At 38.8% G+C, this 25,500-nt stretch overlaps 1 long non-coding RNA gene and 1 pseudogene across 2 annotated transcripts in view; one reads left to right on the top strand and one right to left on the bottom strand.

The window, feature by feature from the left end:
• Nucleotides 1–25,500, top strand: part of LOC104870620 — a 56,904-nt gene that overhangs the window by 7,628 nt on the left and 23,776 nt on the right. The window contains exon 2 of one of the 2 annotated variants that reach the window (XR_004516477.1): nucleotides 2,563–2,629. This is a non-coding gene — a long non-coding RNA (uncharacterized LOC104870620). Of the gene's footprint in view, nucleotides 1–2,392; nucleotides 2,630–25,500 lie in introns of those variants that run through there. The other variant, XR_004516476.1, reaches the window with a different exon arrangement.
• Nucleotides 19,494–22,588, bottom strand: LOC104870647 (annotated as a pseudogene).

The following is a 25,500-nucleotide window of genomic DNA, read 5'->3' on the forward strand; positions in this document are numbered from 1 at the left end:
AAAGCTGGGCATGGTGGCCTGTCTCTAACCCAGCACTCAGTAGCCTGAGGCAGGAGGATTGAAAGATTGCTATGACTTGGAGCCCAGCCTGGATTTCGTAGTGATGTTTGCACCAGCTTGAACTATGGAGGGAGGCTCTTTCTCAAAAATCTGGAAAAAGGCCCTTAAAATAATGTTGTAGACAGGATGTAAAGATAAAAGTGAATATTTGACCACTTGAAGTCCCTGCCCAGCACTGCACCCCGAGGAAGGCAGTACTGGGTGTGGGACTGCTGTGAGGGACAGGCCACCCTGACACCCTCACAGTCCATGAGCTTTCTAGCCAGCAGTGCCACAGAAGGTTGTCCAGGGCAACTGACCTTGCTGCTGTGCTCCAGGGCTGATCCCTTCCATGAAACTCCTCTGCTTTTTCCCCAGAGTGAATGCAGCTCCTAGGTTAGGAGATTTTCTACCTTTTGGGACCTACAGCACACACGCAGCCATACACATAGAGCACTTGAGGAAAACAATCAAAGTTAAACTGACTTCCTACTAATAACATCCCATTTTTTTTTCTGAAATAAAGATAGGAGTATACCCTAACTGTGCCTTTGTTGGTTGTGCCCTCACTTCTGCATCTTAAGCCATTTTCACTACTTTTCTTTTAGGAAATCTTCCTTCCAAGAAGGGGAAATCAGTCATCACATACAATCAGGCATTACATTGGGCAGTGAAGACACATCTATGTGTCTAAGTGAAAAGGAACTTTTCTAAAGAATGGGACTACTGAAGGTTACTTTATAACTAATACATGTCACCTGGGATCATATTCAAGAAAGCTTCAAGTAGCATAGTTTTATGCAGGCTCATAAAATGGGAACAGTGAGGCTGTTTTCCTGTATGTTTTCAAAATTCTGAAACATCATCATCTGATCATTTGGACTTCTCACAGATAGGAACATAATATTAGACAGAAGGACAAAGTATTTTGTTTTATTTAAGAACTGGACATTTCCATATATTTTGATGTCTACCTGTTGTTATATCATAGTTTGTAGATTATAAAGTGTCTCCTGAAAATATACTGATAATCAAACATAAGTTTTAAAATGTCTGCCTTTGTTAGTTTCTACTAGAAAATAAAATATCAATCCCTGAAAAAATTTTATTAAAAAATAAGAAAATTACATATGTGGATTTATGCTATAGTCAGAGTTTTATTCAGAGGCTTGAGAATTAACCTCCTTTCTTTTATTAAGGTTCCTAGCCATTGATTTTGGGGAGCTCAGCCACACTGGAAGAGACAGACTGAGTCTGTGCTGGGCTTCCTTCCTGTCTGCACTCACCCAGATGGGCTGAGGAGGCAGGCACCAGCCACTGAGCCAAAACTACCTGGCCTTCATTACTTGACTTTACTAGTAGGGTAGTCAGGGTAAAGTCTCTTGGAGAGTTCAGAGGAATGAAGAAATTAAAAGACAGGAAAACTCTCCCTCTACTCTGCTTGTGCTCTGCCCAGTCAGCAACATCCCATTCACCAAAGTAAACAAGTTCAGCTAAGATATGAGGAATACAGAAAGAGATTACAACACCTCAGTGAGAAAGCTGTAAATACTTATAGATGCCTAGGAATATGGTGTGTTGGAGAATGGAATTATAAATTAATCTGCCATGAATTTAATATTCTAAATTTTAATAACCATAGAAATAATCAAATAAACAAATTTGGATTTTGGAGAAGTGCTTGTGTTCAGTAGGCTAAAGCAATGTGGGAGATAAAATAATTTCTTTCCTACATATTTCAGGATTTGGGGCTGAGGCCACTGTAACAGCAGACCAATGCTTGAGAGTAAAATATGCACATTTACTTAATCATAACTGGTAAATGACTAAAGTGACTGTAAAAGGAAATGAACCACCAAAGTATCTGGGATACTTGTGATGCAGAGAACTTTTGTAAATTATCTAAAAATCTACAAAATATTAGGAAAATGTAAAATGACTTTTGCTGCCTCTAATAGAAATCTACTTTGTTTAGTTCAAAATTAACAGACACTGGTGGTATTAACCATGAAATGGGCTACTTGGCCTCATTCCTGACCTTGAACAATCCCTTCCTGTGAGCTAGAATAGACAGCTAGATGACTCTTAAGGCAAACTCCCTAAGTGCAAGGAATTGGTATGTGTCAGTCAAAGTGATCTGTCTTGTTACTATAATTTGTATATTGGTAAAATGAACTGAGGAAATGAAATGTAACCACTTGAATGAGCTCATAGCTGTAAAACCTATAAAAGAGGAAGCTGTAACCTGATAGGAGGAGGTGGATCACCAGCACTGCCTGTTTGAGTGTGATTCAACCTTTTGACTGGCAAAATAACTTTTATTATTTTACTTCCATTCCGCACTTCACTGTACATGTCACTTACCAATTCCTTTTGCAATATTTGGTGTGTTGGCCAGGAAGGAAAAGCTTAACTGACACAGCTCATGTTGGGCCAAACCCGAGTCCCACAGGAAGGAGTGGCTGTCCACCTCCTCAGAAGGGAAGAGGTACACCCCCAGGATTTCCTGTGTTCCTTCTCTAGTACTCAGAGGCCAGCTCCCTGACAGCAGAACACATGAACCCAGAACAGATACAGCAAAGGAAGGCAAGTGAGTGAAATCGTCTTTCTGAGTGGTGAGATTCCCTGGGCAACCCCTAGTTTGTTTTGCTTTTGATTTGGTTCTTGAATGAATGTTTTGACAGATTAAAGATTGGAGGCCTGATTGCCTTCCCTTCTCTGCTGTTTGTGAGTGTTTATATCCTCAGTTTGGGCAAAATGTAGGCTGCAGGCCTAATCATCCTAAACTTTTCACCCTTTTTAAGGGTTTGATTGTCCTCAATTTGTAATTGTGCTTTGTAAGTGGCCCCAGTGAGGGAATGCATTAACTTCTTCTGTGATTGTATGTGTGAAATAGATTTGATTAGGAGAATGAGTGGAAAGAGCTATGAAAGCAATTGGTAACCTAGTCTGTGCATCAAGGCAAAGGGAGAGGGTGTTTATGCTTAAAGTTCCCACCCTGAGTCCCAGAGCTTGTGTGTGGCCAGTTTCTGTGATTCTGTGGCCAGTGTCTAATATGAACAAAACAGAACACTTATGTGGCAGTGTCCCTTAATTCTAATGTGGCTGGCTGATAGTGGTTGAGAGACCTCATGGCCGAACTGGTGAGTATGTGTATAATTCCTGCCCTATGTTTGTCCTGTGTCACCAAAAAGGGAATATTTAGTCATCATGGGAAATTCAAATACTAAATCAACTGTTCTTGAGTGCGTGATTCAGAATTTTAATAAAGATTTTGTGGGGGACTATGGAGCAAAATTAAGCACAAAAAACACTCAGGAAGATTTGTGAGTTATCAACTAAGCGAATCTTGGCCCCCAGAGGGAACTCTAGACAAAAGAAAAATGATCTCCCTTTGTTTTTAACTAAGACTATTACAACTTGGAGCCTGTGTGCTTTGTTTTGGGGCCTGAAAAACCCAGCCTAGGAGCCACTCATGCTTCGGCTCCATGGCAATCAGCTGTTGGTGAGAACTGTTTAGTTTTGGTCTTAGAGCAACTGTTTGCCAAATCTGCTGACCTTCACACGGTGTACTTGGCTCTCTCAGAAAATGTGACATTGTTACAGGCAAATCCCAGTGCTTCCCTTTTGAAGGAGGTCAAGCTGCCTCCCCCTCTGCTGGAATTGCTAAGATCACAGATGCAGAGGAGGTGGGGGGAAAACATGAGAAGAAATTCTTGGACTTTCTGCACCAGAGGGTGCAGATGGGAAACCACAGTCACACTCTTAGAGAATTGAACAGGGCTTGCACTCAGATTAGAAAGAACTAAAATGAGAAAAAAAAAAAACAACTTCAATGTATTGAAAACAGCTAGGAAAGTTCTGAAAAACACAAAGCAAAACAAAGAGAAAAAACACTCAAGGCTTTATCAGCCTGATGCTGCCTGCAAAGGTCTGGAATCCAAAACAAAGCCAGAGAGACTGCAATCGTGTTTATCAGACATCAAGAGATTTTACAAATTTTATCAAGTTACAAATTTTAACTATTTGATAAATGTATCTTTGTTTCAATTTGAATTGATATTTTATTTGTGTGCTTGAAATAATTCTTGTGCACTGCAAATTCTTGAATTGTGACTATAGGGTTAACTTCTCTGTTCTGTACTTTGTTGATGAAGAACTCAAGCTTAATACTGTTCTATTGACAGCCAGTCAAATTTTAAAATGTAACAGTCTGAAAACAGAATAAATAAAGGGGACACTTTAAAATTTTAACAGTTTAATCAAGTGTTTAAAGGTGGGGAGGGGAGAAGGGGGTCAAGGGAGGGTGGGAACAAGGGGAAAAATGAAAACCAAGACCTGGCATGTAAAGGTAAAAGATCCCAGTAATGAATGTAACTGTACTGTCTACCTAGAATGTACCAATAAATTCAATTTTAAAAAATTTTAACAGCTGAATACATTTGTTATATATAGAAGGTTTATAGTAAGTGAGACAGAGGATGAAAAATACTAACAAGGCTATAAGTAGAAGAGATATACTTTTTATATGAAAGGATTTTGCGTGTTTTTCTTGTTAGAAGGATAAAGAGAGATATACAAGACCAGGAGGCCTAGGTACATTAAGAAAGTGTGTGGAAGTGATTTATTGAGGAAATATGTATGTTTGTGTGTGGGCTTCAAGTTTGTTATAAAAGGCTTGCATTTACAGGCATAAGAGACATCAGTAAAAATTACTCAAATATGTTATTATGAAATATTTACATTGGTTGTCATCAAAGGGTTGAACTCTAAATGTCTTATTGTAATATGTATAACAGCTGAATACATTTGTTATATATAGAAGGTTTATAGTAAGTGAGACAGAGGATGAAAAATACTAACAAGGCTATAAGTAGAAGAGATATACTTTTTATATGAAAGGATTTTGCGTGTTTTTCTTGTTAGAAGGATAAAGAGAGATATACAAGACCAGGAGGCCTAGGTACATTAAGAAAGTGTGTGGAAGTGATTTATTGAGGAAATATGTATGTTTGTGTGTGGGCTTCAAGTTTGTTATAAAAGGCTTGCATTTACAGGCATAAGAGACATCAGTAAAAATTACTCAAATATGTTATTATGAAATATTTACATTGGTTGTCATCAAAGGGTTGAACTCTAAATGTCTTATTGTAATATGTTTATAATGGTCATTTTTCAAAGTATAATATTTGCTATGGAAAAACAAAGAGTATTAAAAGAGATAGCCCCCTTGTTCACAAACTCTGATAGCTGCAGTTACACTAATTAAGGAAGCTGACAAACTATCCTTATGACAGGACTTGACTATTCAGATTCCCCATGCCTTTCTAGAACTGTTCAATAATAGAGGATATCAGTGGCTTTCAAATAATGGGGTCACACAATATCAGGCCCTCATCTGTGAGAATTCTTCCCTATGTTTTGTTCCAATTAAAACCTTGAATCCCACTACCTTTTTGCTCTCAGAACCTGGGCCCCTCATCATGACTGTCTCAGTATCACCAAGCTTTTCTCAAGTCATCCTGATCTGCAGAAAAATCCATTGTTTGATGCTGATTTCATCCTGTTCATGGATGGGAGCAGTTTCATTAAAAATGGGGTATGCTCTGTTGGCTAGGCAGTAACAACTCAAGCTGAAGTGGTCCAAGTGGAATCCTTACCTCTCAGATGGTCAATTCAGTGAGCAGAGTTTTGGGCACTTATACAGGCTCTACAAAGGCAAAGGGAAAGAAGGTAAATGTTTATACAGATTCCCATTATGCCTTCGGCACTTTACATCTCCATGGCATAACTTACAAAGAGTGTGGTCTTCCCACAGTGGAGGGTAAACAGATTAAGAATAAATAGGAAATAATACAGTTATTGGAGGCAGTGTGGGAGCCTGATACAGTAGCAGTGATGTACTGCTCTGGGCACCAAAAAGGAAATGATGCAATAGCAAAAGGCAATGCTAAGGCAGATAAAGAAGCCAAAAAGGCAGCTAAACAAAAACTTCACATGGTCATACTCACCCATGCACAAAATAGGAATATGAAGATATAAAGGCCCCAAACTATTATAAAATACTCAGATAAAAAGGGCAAATGGGCCAAGAAACAATTGGCTGAAAAACAAGGATTTGTTTAGATTTTACATGAGAACAAAATAATGATACCAGAGACACCATCTTACTATTGGATTAAAAGATATCATGATTTGACCCATGGAGGAAAGACAGCTCTCCAACCACTGTTAGAAAAATATTTCTTCACACCTCAGATTTCTGCTTTGTGTAAGCAAATCTCAAAAAGATGTCATATTTGTCAAAAAATAAACCCGACTTCAGGGCCCAGAGCACCAGCTAGAATACAATGGAAGGGCACAACTCCCTTTGAGGTCATGCAAATAGATTTTAGAGAAATCTCCCTTTGCAAATGTTATGAATATTTATTTGTTGGTGTTTGTACACTCTGGATGCCTGGAGCCCTTCCCAACAAGAACAGAGAAGGCTTCAGAGATATGCATGATTTTACTGGAAGAGAAAATTTCAAGGTTTGGTCTGCCTTTCTCTATAGGCAGCAATAACGGGCCAGCATTTGTGGCAGAGACTGTACAAAATCTAGCTAGAGTATTACATATAAAATGGTACCTGCACACTGCTTATCAGCCACAGAGCTCTGTTAAGGTAGAAAGAATGAATTGTGCTCTTAAGAGTGTATTAACTAAATATTGTCAGACAGCACCAGGGTCATGGGTTGCTTTGCTCCCTTTAGCCCTCCTTAAAATGAGGAATACCAAAAGTTATATGTATTCTCCCCATATGAGGTCTTGTTTGGAAGGCCACCCTGTATCTTGAGACTTTAGAGGAAATTCATCTCAGGTTCATTCAGTATGAAATTACAGCAGTTAAAATTGGGAAAGTGTTCCAAAGTTTCCATGGAAATATTAGAGATAAATAGGATCTCTTTGTGCTAACCCCTGCCTATTTGATAAAGCCAGGACACTGAGTTTATGTTAAAAATTAAAAATGACCCCTTTGAAACCTATATGGGAAGGACCATATGAGGCACTTGTGGTCACTCCCACAGCTGCCAAGGTGGCTGAAGTCCAACTGTGGATTCATCACTCTAGGTGAAGCAAGCTTATCCAGAGAACTCCACAGACTGCAACTCCAGGAGACAGTACATTCAAGGCCCCGCTCCCACTGCTTTGAAGGTTGAGAGTCAATGGACAGCTAAAAAACTAAGAACTATAAAAAAGATACTATGGACTACTTTATGGTATCAGGTGGTAATGGGATATTTTGTTTTTAAATAAATAATTTGTAAGACTAAAGATAATAATTTTGATAAAAATATGTAATCCTTAAAACTGTTAAATGGGGACCAGAGGGATATCCCTCACACTTCTTTTGATGCCTGTCCAGAAGAACATTATGAAACCCAGATACCATACTTGACTGTGGGGGATATACCCAAAAAAAGATGTATTGTTCAGATAAAACTTATGGTTAAAAAGTTCTGCTGTGACCAGCAGTATTGGCATTTGTGATAACTGTAAGCAGGAGGATATAACCCTCAAAAATTGTGTATAAATCGGCCTTGGGAAACAAGATGGCTACAAGAAATAGTTTTTCATGTTTATACTAGATATCAGTCAACTGCTAGGCATGGGCTTCGGAGGTTAAAATGATGGATTTTATAGATTAAAAAGGTCTGGGAGACCCCCCCTTCCAGAAATAGTTAAAATGGCATCCAAATAATTACACAGGAATAGATATAATGGATTTCATTGATAGAACTCATTCACTGCTGCCACAGAAAGAAGAATTAGCTTCTGATTGCTGGCTTTGTGCACCACTCACCATGATGACTTATCAGACAAGTGGTATCATGAGTGGCCTGCCCTTCAAGCCACTAAGGCTTACTATGTACCCTTTACTCAGCTAATCATTAGATATAATTGGCATGAATTCAATGAGAGGCAAGGAGTTACCCCCCAAACAAAGGGAAGAATGATAGAGGGAACTTTTGTAGGTAATGTAAAAACCCACAAAATATTAGGAAAATCTGAAATGACTTTTGCTGTCTCTAACAGCAATCTGCTTTGCTTAGTTTAAAATTAACAGACACCAGAGGCATTGACCATCAAGTGAAACATCTGGCCTGATCCCTAACCTTGAACACCCACTTTCTGTGCACTAGATTAGATAGCTAGAGAAATGTTAGATAAACTCCCTAACTACAAGGAATTTTATGTCTGAGTTCCAGTTAACTGTCTTGTTACTGTAAATTGTGCATGGGTAATGTAAACTGAGGAAATATAATGAAATCATCTAAATGAGATCATAGCTGTAAAACCTATAAAAGAAGAAGCTGCAACCCAGTATGAGGTTGATCACTGGCACTACTCTCAGTGTGATCAACTTTTTGCCAGCAAAATAAACCATTTATTTTACTTCTGTTCTGCATCTCTGTGTGTGTGTCACTTACCGTTTCCTTCCATAACATGTGGACAATAGCACTGTAAGTTTTCCTGGTCCTTTGAAGTAAATGAGGTTCTGGCTGACCTAGCCTTTCTTTGGGAGTGAGGACCATCAGACTTTTAGTGTCCCAAGTCGGTCACATTAGCTGTCACATATGGAGCAGATCCCAGGCTGAGGCTTGGTGCAATTTCATGCCCAATATCCAGGTCATTTGCACTTGAAACATAAGGCTTTCCTTTGGTTAAACCTGGGTTTTTCCTTAGATGATCTGTGTGTGTTTAAAGCATTACCAATTGCAGTAGCTATAGTTTTAGGCTTTTTCTTTTGTCCCTCTGGTTTCTGATTGTTGAACACAGAAATAGTCATGTCTAGCAATTGCTTATAAATGTCTCTGGGCTCATCTGAAGTTTTTGTAGTTCATGCCAAATAATATCTGGGAGTGTGAACTTGAATTTATTATTCAAATGCAAATTGAGACTGAGAGTCTGGGTATAGGGGGATGAAGAAAAATATGCTTTTAAGTCTAAAACTGAGAAACAATTAATGTACCCCAGAAATTTGTAGAGAATTTTATATGGATTAGCCAATAGAGGATGGAATGGAATGACAGGCTTGTTAATGAGGCAATGATTCTGCACCATCCTACATTATCATGATTAATATATTTACTAAAGACTCAACACACTTTGTCTCCCTTACCAGAGCAGCTGGCAACGGGGATAGGTCTGATTTATTGCCCTGCAGATTATAAGGGGGAGATGGAAGAGTCATTATCATCAGACAGGTCAAAGAGACCCTCATTTCCCTGAGACCAAAATGGGAGTCTCAGAATGGGGTTATTCAGGATATCTATTTTTCTTTCTTGAGAACTTCAATTAATGCCATAGTTCTTGAGCATTCTGTTTGATAGAAAGTTACAAAAGCCTGAACATAAGGCATTTCATTCCACCTTTTATATTTTAAGCAGAAACACTGTAACTAAAGAATAATACAATAGTTTATAAAGAACCACCCTGTATACTCCTTTGTTACTTTCTGGTTCATACTGAACTTAGGCTATATTGTAATAGTATATAACTTGTTCGAGATTTAAACTGTCAGGATCAAATCTGTCCCATTCATTAAGAATATGGCCTAATTGCAGGGTCAGTAGAATTTTTGTGATGATGAAATGCAATAGATTTTCCATCTCCTTGTCGGGGGACTTATAGAGAGAAGGAGAGTGCTAGGCCTGCACTCTTTGAAGTCAATAAATGGTTCAGATCCCCATTTCCATTTATTGACTTTGCCTAATCCTTTCATTCCCATGAAGTAATGGCAGAACTTTCCCAAGAAAAGTTTTTTTTTAACCACTTAGCTGAACCTCATGATGGCCAAATTTAGATTTATTTTATGCTGCATAATTTGTTGAAGAATTAAAGAAATAGGGAAGACCACTGGGTAAGAAGAACTTATTGCTGAATTTTGACTCAGTTGGAACCCTGTCCAAAAATACTGAGCAATAGACAAGTATTGTTTTTATTTTTCATATTTTGTACATTTAGTAAAGTAGGATGGTCTCTCTAGTGATGTGAAACTAGGAAGGAGTGGGAAAAAGAGGTTACAGAAACACAAAAAACATGTTAGTCACATCTTGCATGATAATGGTTTTGTTCTTGTGAATCTTGTGAAAACAGGTCATCATGAACCTTGTTTAGAGGACACAGTTGCCAATCTTATCTATATCTTTCGATAGAATATAATTCTTTAAAAATTGAAAGACTTCATTTAGAGGAATATAACTGTGTGCCCTATTAGTACCATGGAGAGGTCATTCTGGAGAGAAGGCAGATTCATGGGAAATCAGGTCATTACAGGGCTGTCTGTCATCAAGAATCTTTGCTGTTTACTTTATCTGTAGCAGAGTGGAGTTCAGTAGTTATACATGGAGCTGCAAACAAAGTGCAGACTTCTTTTTGAAAAGAAAAGTGATTTTCTTTCAAGTTCTGCTTTATTCCTCCCTTTGACACTTTCTATAAACAAGTTGTAAGAGAGAGTATCATTATCATCTGTTATGGTTTGGGTGGGTCTAGATGTCTGCCCAAAGCCTCAAATGGTCATAGGCTTGATCTAGAGTTGTGTGAAGCTAGAACTGATTCATGATGCAATGCTGGGTTCAAGGGCACTAGGATTATGGGTGTGAGTGCTACCTGCCCTAAGTAGGCTGAATAAGATTAAAGGGGCAGGGAGATGCTGCCAACTTCTCCTGTTAACTTTCCTGCCTTGTGTGTGCCATGTTGTTTTCTGCTCTGCCAGGCCTGTTTGTCATCCCTGCCTTGGAGTCAGCTGATTATGGACTGAACCTCTATGAACTGTAAGACAAATAAGTCCCGTCCCCTTTAACTTTTGGTGTCAGGTATCTTGTCTTAGCAATAAGAGAAAAGTAACTATCACATCATCTATTTTTATATCATATGGGGCAGTTTTCTGTTAAGTAGAGGCTGATGTTTAGTAAAGGCCATTAAATGAATAGAGGTAAATCTGTCCACAAAGGACTGTAGTGGACTGAATGTTTTTGATCAACAAAAGCAAAAGGCAAGAAAGAATGAAGCATATACCTAGAATATCTAAGACTATTTCTGTTAAAGCTTTGAACCCTCCAAAAGATGAAAATCAATGCCTAAATAGGGCATAAGGTGATAACCCTTTCCAACTTTCATGTGGAACATGAGCTAGCTTTTGGATTCTGGCAGTTATGACTGAAATGAACTTGCCACTATCATCAATTTCTGGGTGACAGTAGGTCAGATTTAAATTTCCTATACTCTTCCACCCTGACCTAGGAAGTAATCTATGGCCAATCTATTCTGGTGGATGGTGTTTATCATATTAGAAGTTTGTTGAGCAAACAGGTTCAAGTCTCTTGATGCGTCATTGATGATAAGGTCAAGTACACCTTGTGACCTTATGATGTAGTTGAGCATGTAATTTGATGTCCAGTATCTTCCACCCAGGTAGCTGGGGCATTATATTGAGTGATTCTTTTAGAGGAGCCATTTGTTGTCTTTTCAGTCTCTTATTTTTACTGCACCTTTGGCCCTCTTATTAGTTTCTCCATAAATGTTAGTTCTAGTTTTAAGGGGATTAAGAAGGATGGTCTAATTAACTCTAGTATGCATGCCCCTGTTCACTGGCTGCCATTGTCAATAATCTCACAAATCCAAGAGAAGCCAGGGAGTGTCTTCCACTCATGTTGGGCCTCTAATTGGTACAATGGGTGGTTCAAGGGGGAAAAAGAAGAAATGGATTTGAGAAAGATGGATAAAACCAGTTTTGTTTTCCCCATCATAAGGTTTTTTCTACCCTGTCCTCTAATATTGTTGTCCCAGACAAATTGTTTTCTCTACTGATTCTATGAATGTTTTTCCTAACAAGGTAATGTAGAACATTCACATATGGAGTTTTAAAATACAAAATATTTGGATTTTGGTAGTCGAGTAAATGGGAGTTAACAGTAAGGTGAAAATGTATTCCAGAGACAATTTTCTTGCCTCCCATTGTCATTGGTCTCTCATAATTCTCTACATGCATAGCATGAGGAAACATTTAGGTTGTTTGCTATGTTCTGAGCCAAAGGAGTGAACAAGCTTCAGGATAAGGAAAAAAAAAAACTGGGCAATTGTTGTGGAAGATATGCACAGACTGAGCCAAAAACTCCAAACATTTCAGTAGATTGTGTTTGACTTTTTCTGATAAAATATACATAGGTTCTTGAGGATGATGCCCCATAACCAAGATCATAGGGTAACCTGTAGCCCAGTCAGACAAGTGTACCTGTAGAACAACAAAGGTTACAAGATGGTAGGTCTGTATCTGACAGTCTAGTTTTCTGCGTAACCTTGTGAAGCTGGCAACTTATTTTCCTGATGTTACCATTTGTACTTTGTGAATTTTTTTATAAGCCAGCTGATAGCCCAAGTCACACAATTCTAGCAGAACCATCTTGTTGTGAATAGCAGGGGCAACAGCAATGCAGATCAATTTCTGAGGGACATATAAGAACACAGAAGTGTCCCTATAATAAATTTCCCATGTTATCCTCCCACATGAGGTTTCAAATGGGCTTAGATATACTGCTTGGTACATATCAAAGTACAAAGAAGGCCCCTTTATGGTTTGTAGGAGCCCTAGTTCTCTTTAAATGGACATCTTAACTGATGCTTTTTCTCTTGTATAGGCTTTAAACCAGGTTTCGTAAGGGGAGGATCTGGGGTCATAACAAACATAGGGCTGGTTATCCCCTGGCTCACAGACTCAGTAGGTTGTTTGATTGTGAGGAAAAGTTCCCAGTGCATCCCTCTACACTCATAATAGGTATGATATAACAGGGTCTTTGTAATTATGCTTCCCAAACAGGTGGCGTAAATGCAGTGGAAGCATTCCTCTAAAAAATTTCCCTGTGAACAAAGCAAGGAGACAGTTATAATAGAAAGCAAAAGAGACTTATGTGATCATCTCCATAATGGTCCTCAAGTTTCAGCTGTGGGTAGACTGATTAGCTTAAAGAGTGATCAGGGCAGGGCTGTCATTTCCTCAGGCTTCTGATTTTCACAGATTTATCAGATTCTGTGGTAAGTAGAGCAGGGCTGTTGTCTTTGGAGGTCGGTTGTTCTAATCACAAAGTGCTGGCTCAGCTGTTCTGGGTGTTGCTGGCTGGTCCACTGGTCTGGGGAAGCCTCTTTCAACAGACTGTGGTGGATCCAAAGCATGACTCTTGAAACTTTAACAACAGTGGGGGTATACATAATTACAGTATGGGGCCCAACCTATGTGGGGCCTGTGGTGAATTGATTAATGGGCCACTTGTATCGCCCAGCTGAACTTTTCATTGTGGTCCAGGTGTGGAGAATTCACCTGAAAATTGTTATGGATAGGGCCAGGGATTTAGCTCAGCTGTTTGGTGGCCTGCCTTGCAAGCACAAGGATGCGAGTTCAATCCCTAGTACCCCCCCAAAAAAATTGTTATGGATAGCCATAAAAAGAGAACTGGAACGGAAGATGTTGGCCTGTTGATTTTCTAGCAGAAGCTTGCTGCAGATCATTTTCCTGATGTAAACTAGAATGTTCTCATCAGAGGAGGAGGAGGAGCTTGGGACTTTGCTGTTACTGGGGATGGCTGCAGCTTTCATCAGAGGAGCTCTAATCTTTACTGTGAGCATCACTTCCTGGATCCAATATGGATCCTTCAGCTTGGTGGCCCAAATCTTTCATCTCACCAGCATAGATTTCTTGATCATTGGCCTTGGGCCTTCCATGTGCAGATCCTCAATTACAGACAAGCATGGGGCATTGCCACTGGCTCTAGGCCACTGGCTGGAATAAAGAAGAACATTGCCTTGGATTCTAAGCCTTTACCTGGACTTGTGTGGGAAATGGCTGGGATCTAGGCCCTCAGTTGTATGTTTTGGGCTTCTAGTCTGTGGTTAATCTCTTGCACTCCTTTGCATTTGACACTTTGGGTAATTATCATAAAATAACCTTTTAAGTTATGTGTTCTGTATTTAATGTATTTCCTTGTCAAATCGTGCTGACTACAACAGGTCCCATGGTAACTGGATTTCATTTATTGACCCAGAGTCCCTGGGTTTGAAGGTGTTTATTGCGTCCGCCAGACTTCTAGGAATTTTTCATGTACCCAGCTGTGAATATTCTGCAGGGCTATTCCCCAAACCTATATCTATCTCCTCAGAGATTGCTATCTCTTGGAGTGTTTAACAGCCATTTTAGCCAGAGTCCATACTTCATCTAGCTGTTGCATATTTTCCTGTTTGTACTTTATTTCCTCTCCTGCAGCAGTCAAGAGTTCACTCTCCTTATATATGCCTTCCTCTACATTCAGTGTTGCAAAGGCATATTTTGATGTATAGATGTTAGCTTTTTTGACCTTTGCTAGTAAAAGAGCCCTTGTCAAGTCTATTAGCTTTGCCTTCTGGGATGAGGTTCCAATGGGCTGAGGCTGGCCCTTTCTCATGCACAGTCCAATGTCACCACTATATATCCTGCTCTTGGACCCTTTCCAGCACAAGGCTACCTCCATCGTGAGTATTCAACATTTGAATCTCCAAAGGGTGATCTGTGAGATCTCTCCAGCTTGAGAACACTTCATCCACTACTTCCACACTATCATTTTGGAGGGTTCCTGGTTCAGCTGTGAGCAACTTAGCTGAATTAACAGTGTTCAGAGTCTCTAACAATATGCAGAAATTTTCACATGGGAATGCTTGATAAGTAGTCATCCTTGGATTTGATAACCAATGGTGCCTTCTCTGGTCCACTAAGGTTATAATTGAGTGTGACACTCAAATGGTCATTTGTCACTCCAGTGTCAGCTTGTCAGTTTCCTGAATAAGCACAGCAGTGGTAGCAAGTGTTTTGAGGCATGGAGGGCATCCAAGGGCCACAGAGTCTAACAATTTTGACAAGAATCCCTTCAGGTAATGGCAGATTCCTGAAACATGAGCTAATATCCATATAGCAATTCATTCTGTTCATAGCCATAGAGGAAGAAAAACTTAGTTATATCTGGCAGTCCCAAGGCTGGTGCCTGAGTCAAGGCTTTTAAAATTGTTTAAATGTTCTTTCTTGCTTAGTGACCCAAAGGAAAGTGTCCTTTTCTCCCTCTTTTTTGGCTTTATATAGTGGCTTACCCATAAGTGAGAAACTTGAGATTCAGATATGACAGAATCTCACTGCCCCTTGCAACTCTCTTACTTGATGATAGGTGAAAGGAGCTGGGGGGATAAAGGCAACCTGATTTTATTCTGTCCCTTATTGGCATTTTCCTTTAGTCACTATGAAGCATAGGTATTTGACCTCCTGTCAGCAAATGTGTGTCTCTCTCCTAGATACCTTGTACCCAGCCATCCAAAGCAAGTGAAGGGAAGAAAAAATAATTTAAATTAAAAAATTTTAAAATGTAAAAAAAAAAAATTGGGAGTTCAATCCCCAGTACCCCCCTAAAAAAAAATTGGTGCTGGGGATTTAGCTCTATTGTTCCAGTGCCTGCTTCATGAGCACAAGGACCCAAGTTAGATTCCCTGTACAAAAAACAGTTGCTGTAAAGAAATGAAGGGTGTCTTGGTCCCTGATAACAGCCTCTTGGGTTTTTGCTGTCACGAGGAGATCATCTACATACTGCAAAGACGTACATTTGTGCTCTGTTGTGGTGGGGTCAGTAACTGGTACCTCTCCAAAGATTGTAGGAGGGCTTTTGAATGCTTGGGGAAGGCTAGTCCAGGTTATTTTGTCTCTGTGACAGAATCCTCTCATTGATATGCAAAGATGACTGACAGACCAGTTCAAGGCATAAACATAAAAAAGCAGCTTTTAACTCTGAGCATGTAAACCAGGCAGCACTTGCTGGAGTAAGTCCAATAGGCATGGATTTGGGACCATAGGATGAATAATCCCAGTAATTTGAGTCATGATGCACAAGTTGTGTATTAACTTCTCCTTGGCTTGCACACTGGGAGGTACAGGGTATTCCAGGAGGAATGGGATCTAGCAAAGATTCCATATTCTAAGACCTGCTTTAAATGCCCTTGTAAGATTCCTGGGGGAAGGGATATTGGTGGACTTATACTAGAGTTTGTACAATATATAGTTATATTATCATTAGTGTTCAACTTGCAGGTAGCCCAGATCTCAAGAATATTGTGTATTAGTGCATGTAGCATCTATCCCTGGCTTATGTAATTTATCTGAATACAATCTCCATTACTCTCCCTGTCAGACCATAAAGGTTAATACCATGGTCTTTGTTTCAGTCAAGCTTAAAGTCACATTTTCCCATGGTCCAAAGGTAATCTCAGCTTTCAGCTTTTGGTGCAAGCATTCCCTAACAAGGGAATTGTGCAGTTTGGCATATACAGGCACTTATGCTGAAATTTTCATCTCTCATACATCTTTTAGGCTGGTAGAATCATCTCTTTTTGGAACCCCAATGAATCCCACAATAGTCACAATTTTCTTGGAAAAAGTTCCAATAGGTTACATCACTACTGAGTGTTCCACTCCACTGTTTACCATAAAGTCCATTTATTGGCCCCTAACATTCATCCTGACCTTGGATTCTGTGGGGCCTATGCAGGTGGAGCCTAGTCTGGCCTACTCCCCATAACCTTCAGCTCCTGCCAGCCCAATAAGGCCTACATCTGGTTCCTCAAAGGGGTGATAGACTTTAGAAGGTAGTGTCTTAGCTTTGAAATTTTCATCATCATCTCTGTCATCATTTTCTGGGCACTCATCTTTCCAATGTCCATACTTTGTGCTCAGTGTGTATTGGTTCCAATTTAGCTTTCGTCAGTTGGCTGTTCCTGACAAAGTTTTGCCTGCATCCTCCTGGAAAAGATATTGTGTGACTCACCAAAGTTTTAGGATCTTGTAGAAAAGGATTTTTATGTCTTTTGTTGTTTGTAGATCTTGAACCACCAGGGTCAAAATATTGCTATCTTCTTAGCTCAGTTATCTTTTCAGTTTTAGTTTCTAAAGTTTAGTTGTTGAACACCTAAAAGAGAAGATCAATAACATTAGCATTTTAATGGGAGTAAGGAATTTAACTATTATAATTGTACCTGGATATCAAGCACTTTGAAATATAAAATATTGTTAGAGGACTGTTTTTTGTATCCTTTATGGTTGTTTTAGTAGTTAAATCTGTAAAAAGTTAACAGAAAAAAACTTTAATTCGTGTCACATAACATTTTAGTATGACAATCATGATGATATTTTTAGTACATTTAAAAATCTACCTTGGTATAAAATAAGCATTGTTAAACACTCTTACCCCTCCACAAAAAGATAAAAACTCTTATCTAAATTGTTATCTTTTGATATGATGTCATGTAGTTAAAACATATGAGCCTATAAATGTACTTTTATCATATGTAGGTAGAGCACAAGAAACAGGAAAATACTGAAATCAAAAGAAGGTTATAAAACGGAAATAAAATTTTTGTAAATAGGGAAGGAATGAAGGAGGGGGTGATCAGGGTTATGAGGAAAAATGAGAAGCAAGAAGCAAGACCCATCATGTCAAGGTACAAGATCCCAAAGATTAATGTAACTGTACTGTATACCTAAAATGTACCAATAAACTCAATGAGAAAAAGGTTATTACCATAAGTAATATATTAGAAGACCTGTATAGTCAGAAAGCATGAATATATTTAGTACATCAGAAAATTAACAATAATAAATATCACAATTATATGAAATCTTATGCCCTTTAATTTACTTGGATATCAGAAGCATCTTTTTAATAAAATGTTGTTTTAATGACAAAAATTAATCTTTTGAAGATGACTGATGTAAATATATCATAATAACATTTAAGCAATATTTATTAAGGTAAATCTCTTATAAAAGTATGGAAACTATCAGGGTCGTATGTTGTAAGGTTATGGAAACTGTTGTGGTCCTTCTAGTGAGCAAAGCCTGGAAAATATTTCCATGTGGCCACTCCTTTGTTTACTAAGTCCCTTTTAGCAGCCTCTTCAAACCTAAGGATCTCTATGCAATTACCTTGACAAAATATTTTATAACCTATAAAAACCACACTGTAACAATTAATTATGACATCAGTATTAACTGTTTGTATCCTGGGGGAGAAAAGAAAAACATACATAACTTTAGTAACCTTTATCTATAAGCCAATTTAATTTATAGGCAAATATCTTGTAAAAAATATTTAAAGGCAAAAAAGGAAAATTATTGAGATCAAACAAAATATCTGTATGATTGGACAAATGAACAAACATATAAGACAGTTTATAAAACTAGAGTGCACTCAAATATATTTAGCCTAATTTAATTATAACACCTATTTTATAATTTTTATACTTGGAAAGAAAACTAGTCAAATATTTTTGTCAAAATTTTTGTAAATCACTTAACAGAGATCTATTAGAATTAGAATTAGAAAGAATGAAAGCTCTTTATGCTTGTAGATTATTAGCTTATTTGGGTCTCATTTATTATAAATCTTTTATAACAAACATGAAAACAACAACAAACATACATTTTTAAATATTTTTAAACATTTATTCCCTTGAACTGAAAAAGGCTTTCATCAGTACACATTGTACAGCTTTTCATATTACACAGAAATTGAAAAGAAGTTTCCTTGTTCCTCAATGCAAGGAGTTTCTGATGTCCAGTAATCTTCAAACAAAGAAAATTAATTTTAAACTACTTACGCATCCCCCACTCATCCAACATATTTCTGTAGATGACAAAAAATCCACAAGTAGAGGAATTTAAATAAATGGCAATTGTTTATTGGAGAGATGCTTAAAAAAGTGAGAGTATTTTTCTGACTTGGATGACTCCTATTCCTCTCTGAATTGAAGTGGTTTGATTAAGAGCATTTAAAAATATAATGTACTTTATACTTAATATCCGTGCTACCTAAATGAATGAGGAAAGGATCCTATAGGTGAATTCTGTATTTTTCTAGAAATGTTTCTATGTTTAGAGATTTGGGGGAACAATTATTTTTTATTTGTGAATCATTGGCTCCATTATCCTTCAAAAAAATGGTACGTGGTATTTTACTTTGTTATCCCATACCTGCATTCTTTTTCTCCCAAATCCTAAATTGGGTCACACTGTGCTAGCTACAAAAAGAAATGCAGGTTGTAACTGGTTATAGTAATGTTGAAGAATAATTTGCTGTACAATAAAGCTTTGGATCTGAAAAGAGGCATTTGAACAGCATTTCTTTAGAAAAAGCTGCTCTGTATCATTCTGGTATGGATTTCTAAAATCAGTAGGGTAAAATGAGTATCTCTTTTTCCTCCTCTGCTGAATCACTGGCTTTTGCCCAAAAGCTGTAATACAATGACCACACATCCTCTGAGTCTAAATATTAACAGAGTTCCAAATACCAAGCCAATCCGAGTTGGGAGAGGGCTGGGCAACCACAGAGGTGAAGGGTCCATAGGTGGCTGTGTTATTGAGAACTTACCCTTTCCCAAATGTGAAAGCATAGTGCTTCTTGCTTGTTCTCAGCTTAAACTTGTTAATTGAGTTATTTTGTTTCTTCAGTGCATTCTGTGCAGCTGAAATGGAAGGCTAAGACAGTGTATGTAGACACAAAGCCATTGGGCTTAGAGCATTCAGGGTTGACAGACGTTTCCCCACTGACACAGCAGATGGCATGAAGACACAGCTGGGCTGTGACTGGGGGTCCTGCAGCCATCAGATCTTGGTGCCAATTTTGAAGAGTTTCCCCAAAAGTTTCTTGGCTTCCGTCTGAGTTGTTCCTTGTGGTAGTTTAGTAATTTCCAAGAGCTTCCCAAAGACTGCTTCTCTTGATACAAGGTCCATGGACGCAGCTTTCTTAGCTGGTCTCCTTTCTCGGTTTCCATGCCTGCTGCCAACCTGAGCCTGTTGGCTTAGAACGTGTCCATGCATAACAGCAGGACGGCTGGCCAAGTAAAGGATACCTGGCATTTCCCCGACCAGTGACAAAAGAGCTAGAAAATTGGGGCATGATGCAAAGTGGTGGTCCAGCGGAACGTACGGTTTTCAGGGTAGATAGCTGAGCCTGTGCAGGTGATTGAGCTGGTGAAATAATGGGTCTGCTGAGTTGAAGGCTGTTCTGGACAATATTGTCTACATTGCTAAATTTCACACATTTCTGACCTTTCTGGTGGTTACAGTAATATTTATTTTGTTTCCAAGGAGTGGGTGAATGGACCCTAGATTGTGGATTGTTTGGTACACCGAGATGCATTATCACCATATATCCACCAGGTGGCACTAGCAACATAACAGCACAGGGATAGCCTTGAAGCCGCTGGGAATCACAGGGTGAAGCAGCTTGGATATTGCAGGTGCCCTACTGATGAATTTAAATTATTTTATTGGGCAGATGAAATGACAACGTAGTAAACTGGCATTCCTGCTGTGGGCATAGATCCTTGATTAGACTAGCTGGAGAACGTAACAGGCTGTTGCTAAGCCTGATGGGCTATTCCTTGAGAACCTTGAGATAATGAGACCTGACGCGATGGCACTGAAGGGTGGAGGATGACCACTCCTTCAATCTGGTTTCCAGCACCGCTGGGTTGGCCTTTAACTAGGCTCTGACTCTGGGACTGCTAAACCCCAAGTATTCCTTGGTAGTTTTGCTGCTGGTTGAACATAACTTGATAACCTGTTTGCCTTGCAGGGTGTGGCCATTGTTGGTTTAGATGTGAACTTTAGTACAAAAGGGATAGAGTGGTACTGAGGCTGGCTGGAGCACAGTAACAGACTGGCACCTGGGAGGAGGGCTGCTGATCATATCCCTGCTCCTGGAGCACAGGCTGGCTGACAGCACGACCAGAGGCAGAACAGCCAGCTACTAGTAGAGACTGGCTGCCCAGGTGGGAGGGGGGAGGAGGTGGAGGTGGCAGAGATGGAGGACCAGGAGCCCATGGTGGGGATGCTTCTATCACTATGTAACTGGCTTGCTATGGAGACTGAAGAACAACAGTGGACTGGATCATGGTGCCATGTGAGCCAGAGCCATCAGAAGATGGCTGGAGGGCAAGACTCAGGGCTGAACTGAGAAACAAGGCTATCCTGTGAGAAAATGTGATTCGCGTCTGATTGTTGAGTTGGTGGGGGTTGCAGAAGTGGCTATGGAGGTGCAGGCACTTGAGTTCTAACTGGTTGCTGAGTCATAGGAGAATTATATACAACCGGACTCCCATCTAGGTTTACAACCTGTTTTGGATTGATCAGAATACTGCCAGATGCTATGCCTGCCACTTCCAAAGGAAGAAAAAAGAAGCTAGTGCTAGGAGGTATGACATGTCTATTTAGGCCACCATCTGAGAGAGAGAGAGAGAGAGAGAGAGAGAGAGAGAGAGAGAGAGAGAGAGAGAACTATGAATGCTGACAGATGGATAAGTTTCTGGTGCACCATGACAGATGGATAAGTTTCTGGTGCACCATGAGAAGACTTGCTGTGAGATGTACCTGGAAGAGGCTGCTGGATGTGAGAGAGAGCCAGAAGATGAATATACAATATCATAAGACTCAGAACCTGTTTTAGAAGCCTACCTATGGTTTTGCTGCTTCCAGAACTATCAGATTTAGTCAGGACTGAGATTCCACTAGAACTCCTGCCTTTGATTATAGCAAGCTTCAGGTTTCACAGGGAGCTGTCTGAATCTGCCCTGCTCCGTGGTCATGATTCAGAACATCTCAACTCCTTCTCAGGGCTGCTTGGATGACTGCTGATCTTCCTGAAGCATCTTTTAAAACTCAAATATCTGGTGCCTCTGCTGGTTACTACTAGCATCCTCATCTTATATATTATCAATAATATAATTCTCTTGGGAACACAGGGAATCTTGGGAAATAGTCTCTAGATCTCTGGTATTCTTCCTCCCTTTTTGTTATACATCCGTTTTTTCTGTTATCTTTCAAATGTATTATCATCTGGTTATCATGTCTGTCAAAGCAAGAGTCCTCTCAAAGATATATAGTATCTGAAAATCTTCACCTCTATCATCTTTGATATGCTCAATAAATTTATGACCCAGTATTCTTATATTACTAGTTTTGTTTACTATGACAGACTTGCCATTCAGATCTACATTGTGAACTAATCCAAATTAAGAAGCTACTTTTTACACGGTGACCAATGAAATCTAAAATTTCTTGCTCCGATTTCAGCAGCGTCATTCTGTCCCTGGGATTCTTTTTAATGTATTTACTAAAAATTTATGTAGATCTATGCCAGTTGAATCAGTGAACTCTTGACTGGAATCTCTTGATAAAACTTTTTTCTGGGCAACCAATCACTGGATTTTTCATTTTCACCTTCAATTTTTGAGGGCTTCTATTTTTCAAATGATTACTAAGAGAATCTGATTTTTTCCCCACTAATCAATATTGTTGTCAATATATCATTCATTCTTCTCTGCCAAAATCTTCCCATAGTTTTCTGATTTGATGAGATTTTCAACTGTAGCTGTATTTTTCACTTATGCCTCCAAATCCTTCATTATTTGTTTCATCTTTCATAGCGATAGTATAAGACATCCTCATTAGCAAAGATTACCTCATAATTATACAGGCAGCTTGAAACTTGGTGTCTTATTGACATGGGATTATGGTGTTCCACAAAAATAAAATAATCCAAGGTTCCCTTCCACAGCTGTCAGCCAGGATGTCAGTTGTATTGAACCGTCTGTAATCTGCAGGAGTCCCATGTCCCTGTCTCCACTGTAGATATTTGGACTGAAATGAACTGGTTTTGACCAAGTATAGCATATCTTTCAGTGGCCAAAGTTATTTAGGAGGAGGAGGCTGTTGGAGTGTGGCATGGTAGGACAATGGTGGGTCTGTGTGGATACAAGAAAAAGTCTTACAAAAGGAAATTACCCCATCACCAGCCCCAATACCAGCACCAGAAGCAGCTGTAGTGGCAGAATTCCATACATTATTTTGATAAATCACTTTTGCACACCTTCTCTCTCTATATATGAGCCTTCTAGTTTGTTAACTCTATAGTCTTTAAATTTTTTTATTCATTAAGTTTATTGGTACATTTTAGATATACAATATGATGGCATTCATCATTGGGAATTTCTACCTTTACGCGATATATCTTGCTTCTTATTGCTTCCCCCAGTCCCTTGCTCAAAAAACGGAAACAAACTCTTACATCCTTTTAACAAGATAAAACCTTTATCATATAAAATCTTTGTATATCAGAAGTGTATCTCTTTTACTTATAACCTTTGTAATACTTTTTTCTCTGTCTCACTTATTGTAACAAACTTGGTTTCAGCAGTTTAATTTTTTTTTTCATTTTATTGAGTTTTTTGGTACAATCTAGGTATAAAATACAGTTGCATTCATTGCTGGGATCCTGTACCTTCACATGACAGGTCTTGGTTCTCATTTTTCCCCTTGTCCCTGCCCTCCCTTCACACCCCCTCCCCATTTACAAACACTTTATTTCCATTTTTTCATTTTCTCATATTTTCTATTTTCCCCCTATTCCCTTTCCCCTACCCTTCCCATTTTCCCTACACCTTTAGCCCTTTTCTTACTATTTCACATTATTAATTATTGCATTAGGATCTTGTGTACTATTATAATTTTTCACACCAGAGAAACTATTCAGTATTTACACATGTGTGACTTATTTATTTCACTTAAGAATGTATCCTCAATATGTATCCATTTTCCTATGAATAGCTAATTTCTCATTCTTTATGGCTAAGTAGTATTCCATTTTACAGAAAAAACACATCTTTATCCAGTTTCCAACAGAAGGGCAAATGGGCTGTCTCATCTTATTAAAAAGCTTCTGCACTACAAAAGAAACCATCATCAGCTGTTTAAATTTTAAAGTATTCTTTTTTTCTGTTTTCAGATGGTTACATTTTCAAATTTGACTGGCTGCCAATAGAACATTAACTTTGAGTTCTTCATCAGCAAGCAAAATAGATAGAAGTGCAAGTTAATCCTGTGATTAAAATTTAAGAATTTACACTTGACAATAATGTTTAAAGCAAAGCAATTAAATATGAACTCAAATTGTCACAAAGATACATTTATCAATTAGCTAAAACATGTAATTTTTTTTATAAAATCTCTTCATATTTGGTAGAGAACAGTTGCAGTTTTTCTGAGCAGCTTTGGATTTTAGACTTTAGCAGGCAGCACTAGGTTGATAGCAGTGCCGGCTTTGGGTCTCTTAAAGTTTAGGGTATCTTTTCTTGTTTTGTTTTATCTTATTGGAGCTTCTTATTTATTTTTTCATTATAGCTTTTTTAATCCAAGTGAGTTTTGTTTGATTTTTTTTCTGGGTCTGAACATAGCACCTCGCCTGCACTCCACCATGCACTAAGGCCAAGCCGTTCTCCCTGTGCTTTGCCCCCACCTCCTCTGCAGACAACCTGTGGTCCTAGCAATTCAGGTGGAGGGGAGGCAGCTTGACCCTCTGGAAGGGAAATGCTGGGGTTTGCCTCTGTAAGGATGTCACATTTTCTGAGACAGGGGAGTCCATCATGTGGGAGACAGCAGATTTGGCAAGCAAGTTGATCTAAAACCAAAACTCAATAATTTTCGCCAGCAGCTGATTGCTGTAGAGGAGAGGCTGGAGCAGCTCCCAGGCTTGGTGGTATGGGCTAAAAAGCAAAGCACACAAAGCTCCAAGTTGACAAGGTCTCAGTTAAAGTCTCAAGGAAGATGACTTCTCTTTTTAGTTGAGCTATGTGGGTGTTATTTTTACATGTTCAGTAAGTATTATATCTAAAGTTTTTGTTTGAGAAAACTGACAGTTGCATTTAATTTTCTCTTGGAGTATTTCTTTTAACACTATAGGGCCAGCACAATGAAGGTTGGGCCCAAAGTGATTATCCAGGATTTTAGTCTCAGCTGACTACCTGCTCATATCTGAAGTACCTAACTCTTTTGGGAGGTTTTGCTTCTTACTGGATATCCTTCACCTTGATGTCAGGTGTTCTGTGTCATCTATACTTATTTTTCTGTTTTTTGTTTGTTTGTTTGTTTGTTTTCCTGAGTGGTCTTACTGAGCAGGCAATTGCATGGTTCAATCCACCATGATGAGCACAAATTACTGGGGATCCTAAAACTTTACTGGCTCTGCAGTAGGTTCCAGTCTCCTGAACAGTGCATAACACAGGCCCGAAAATTCAAACTAAAAGACGGAACTAAGAAAAAGACAACAAATGCTAGTGCAACTGACAAAGGCCCTGTCTAGTCCATGCCACTGATTTTTATTGGTAATCAATTGGGGCAAAGGTGAGCTATGTGTAAGAATAGCACTATGGGTAAAGATTCGAGATATGTGTGGCTTTTATGAAAATTAATGTAAGCAAGGCTTGTGAAGGGCAAGACAAAGCATTCTTGAATCAGGAACAAAATAGACAAAATATATATGGTTGTGAATAGAGCATTGTCCATCTAGTTAAGAAGTTGTCAGT

Source organism: Fukomys damarensis, unplaced genomic scaffold (genome assembly GCF_012274545.1).
Source record: "Fukomys damarensis isolate Sample0158 unplaced genomic scaffold, DMR_v1.0_HiC HiC_scaffold_10, whole genome shotgun sequence".
Taxonomy (NCBI): domain Eukaryota; kingdom Metazoa; phylum Chordata; class Mammalia; order Rodentia; family Bathyergidae; genus Fukomys; species Fukomys damarensis.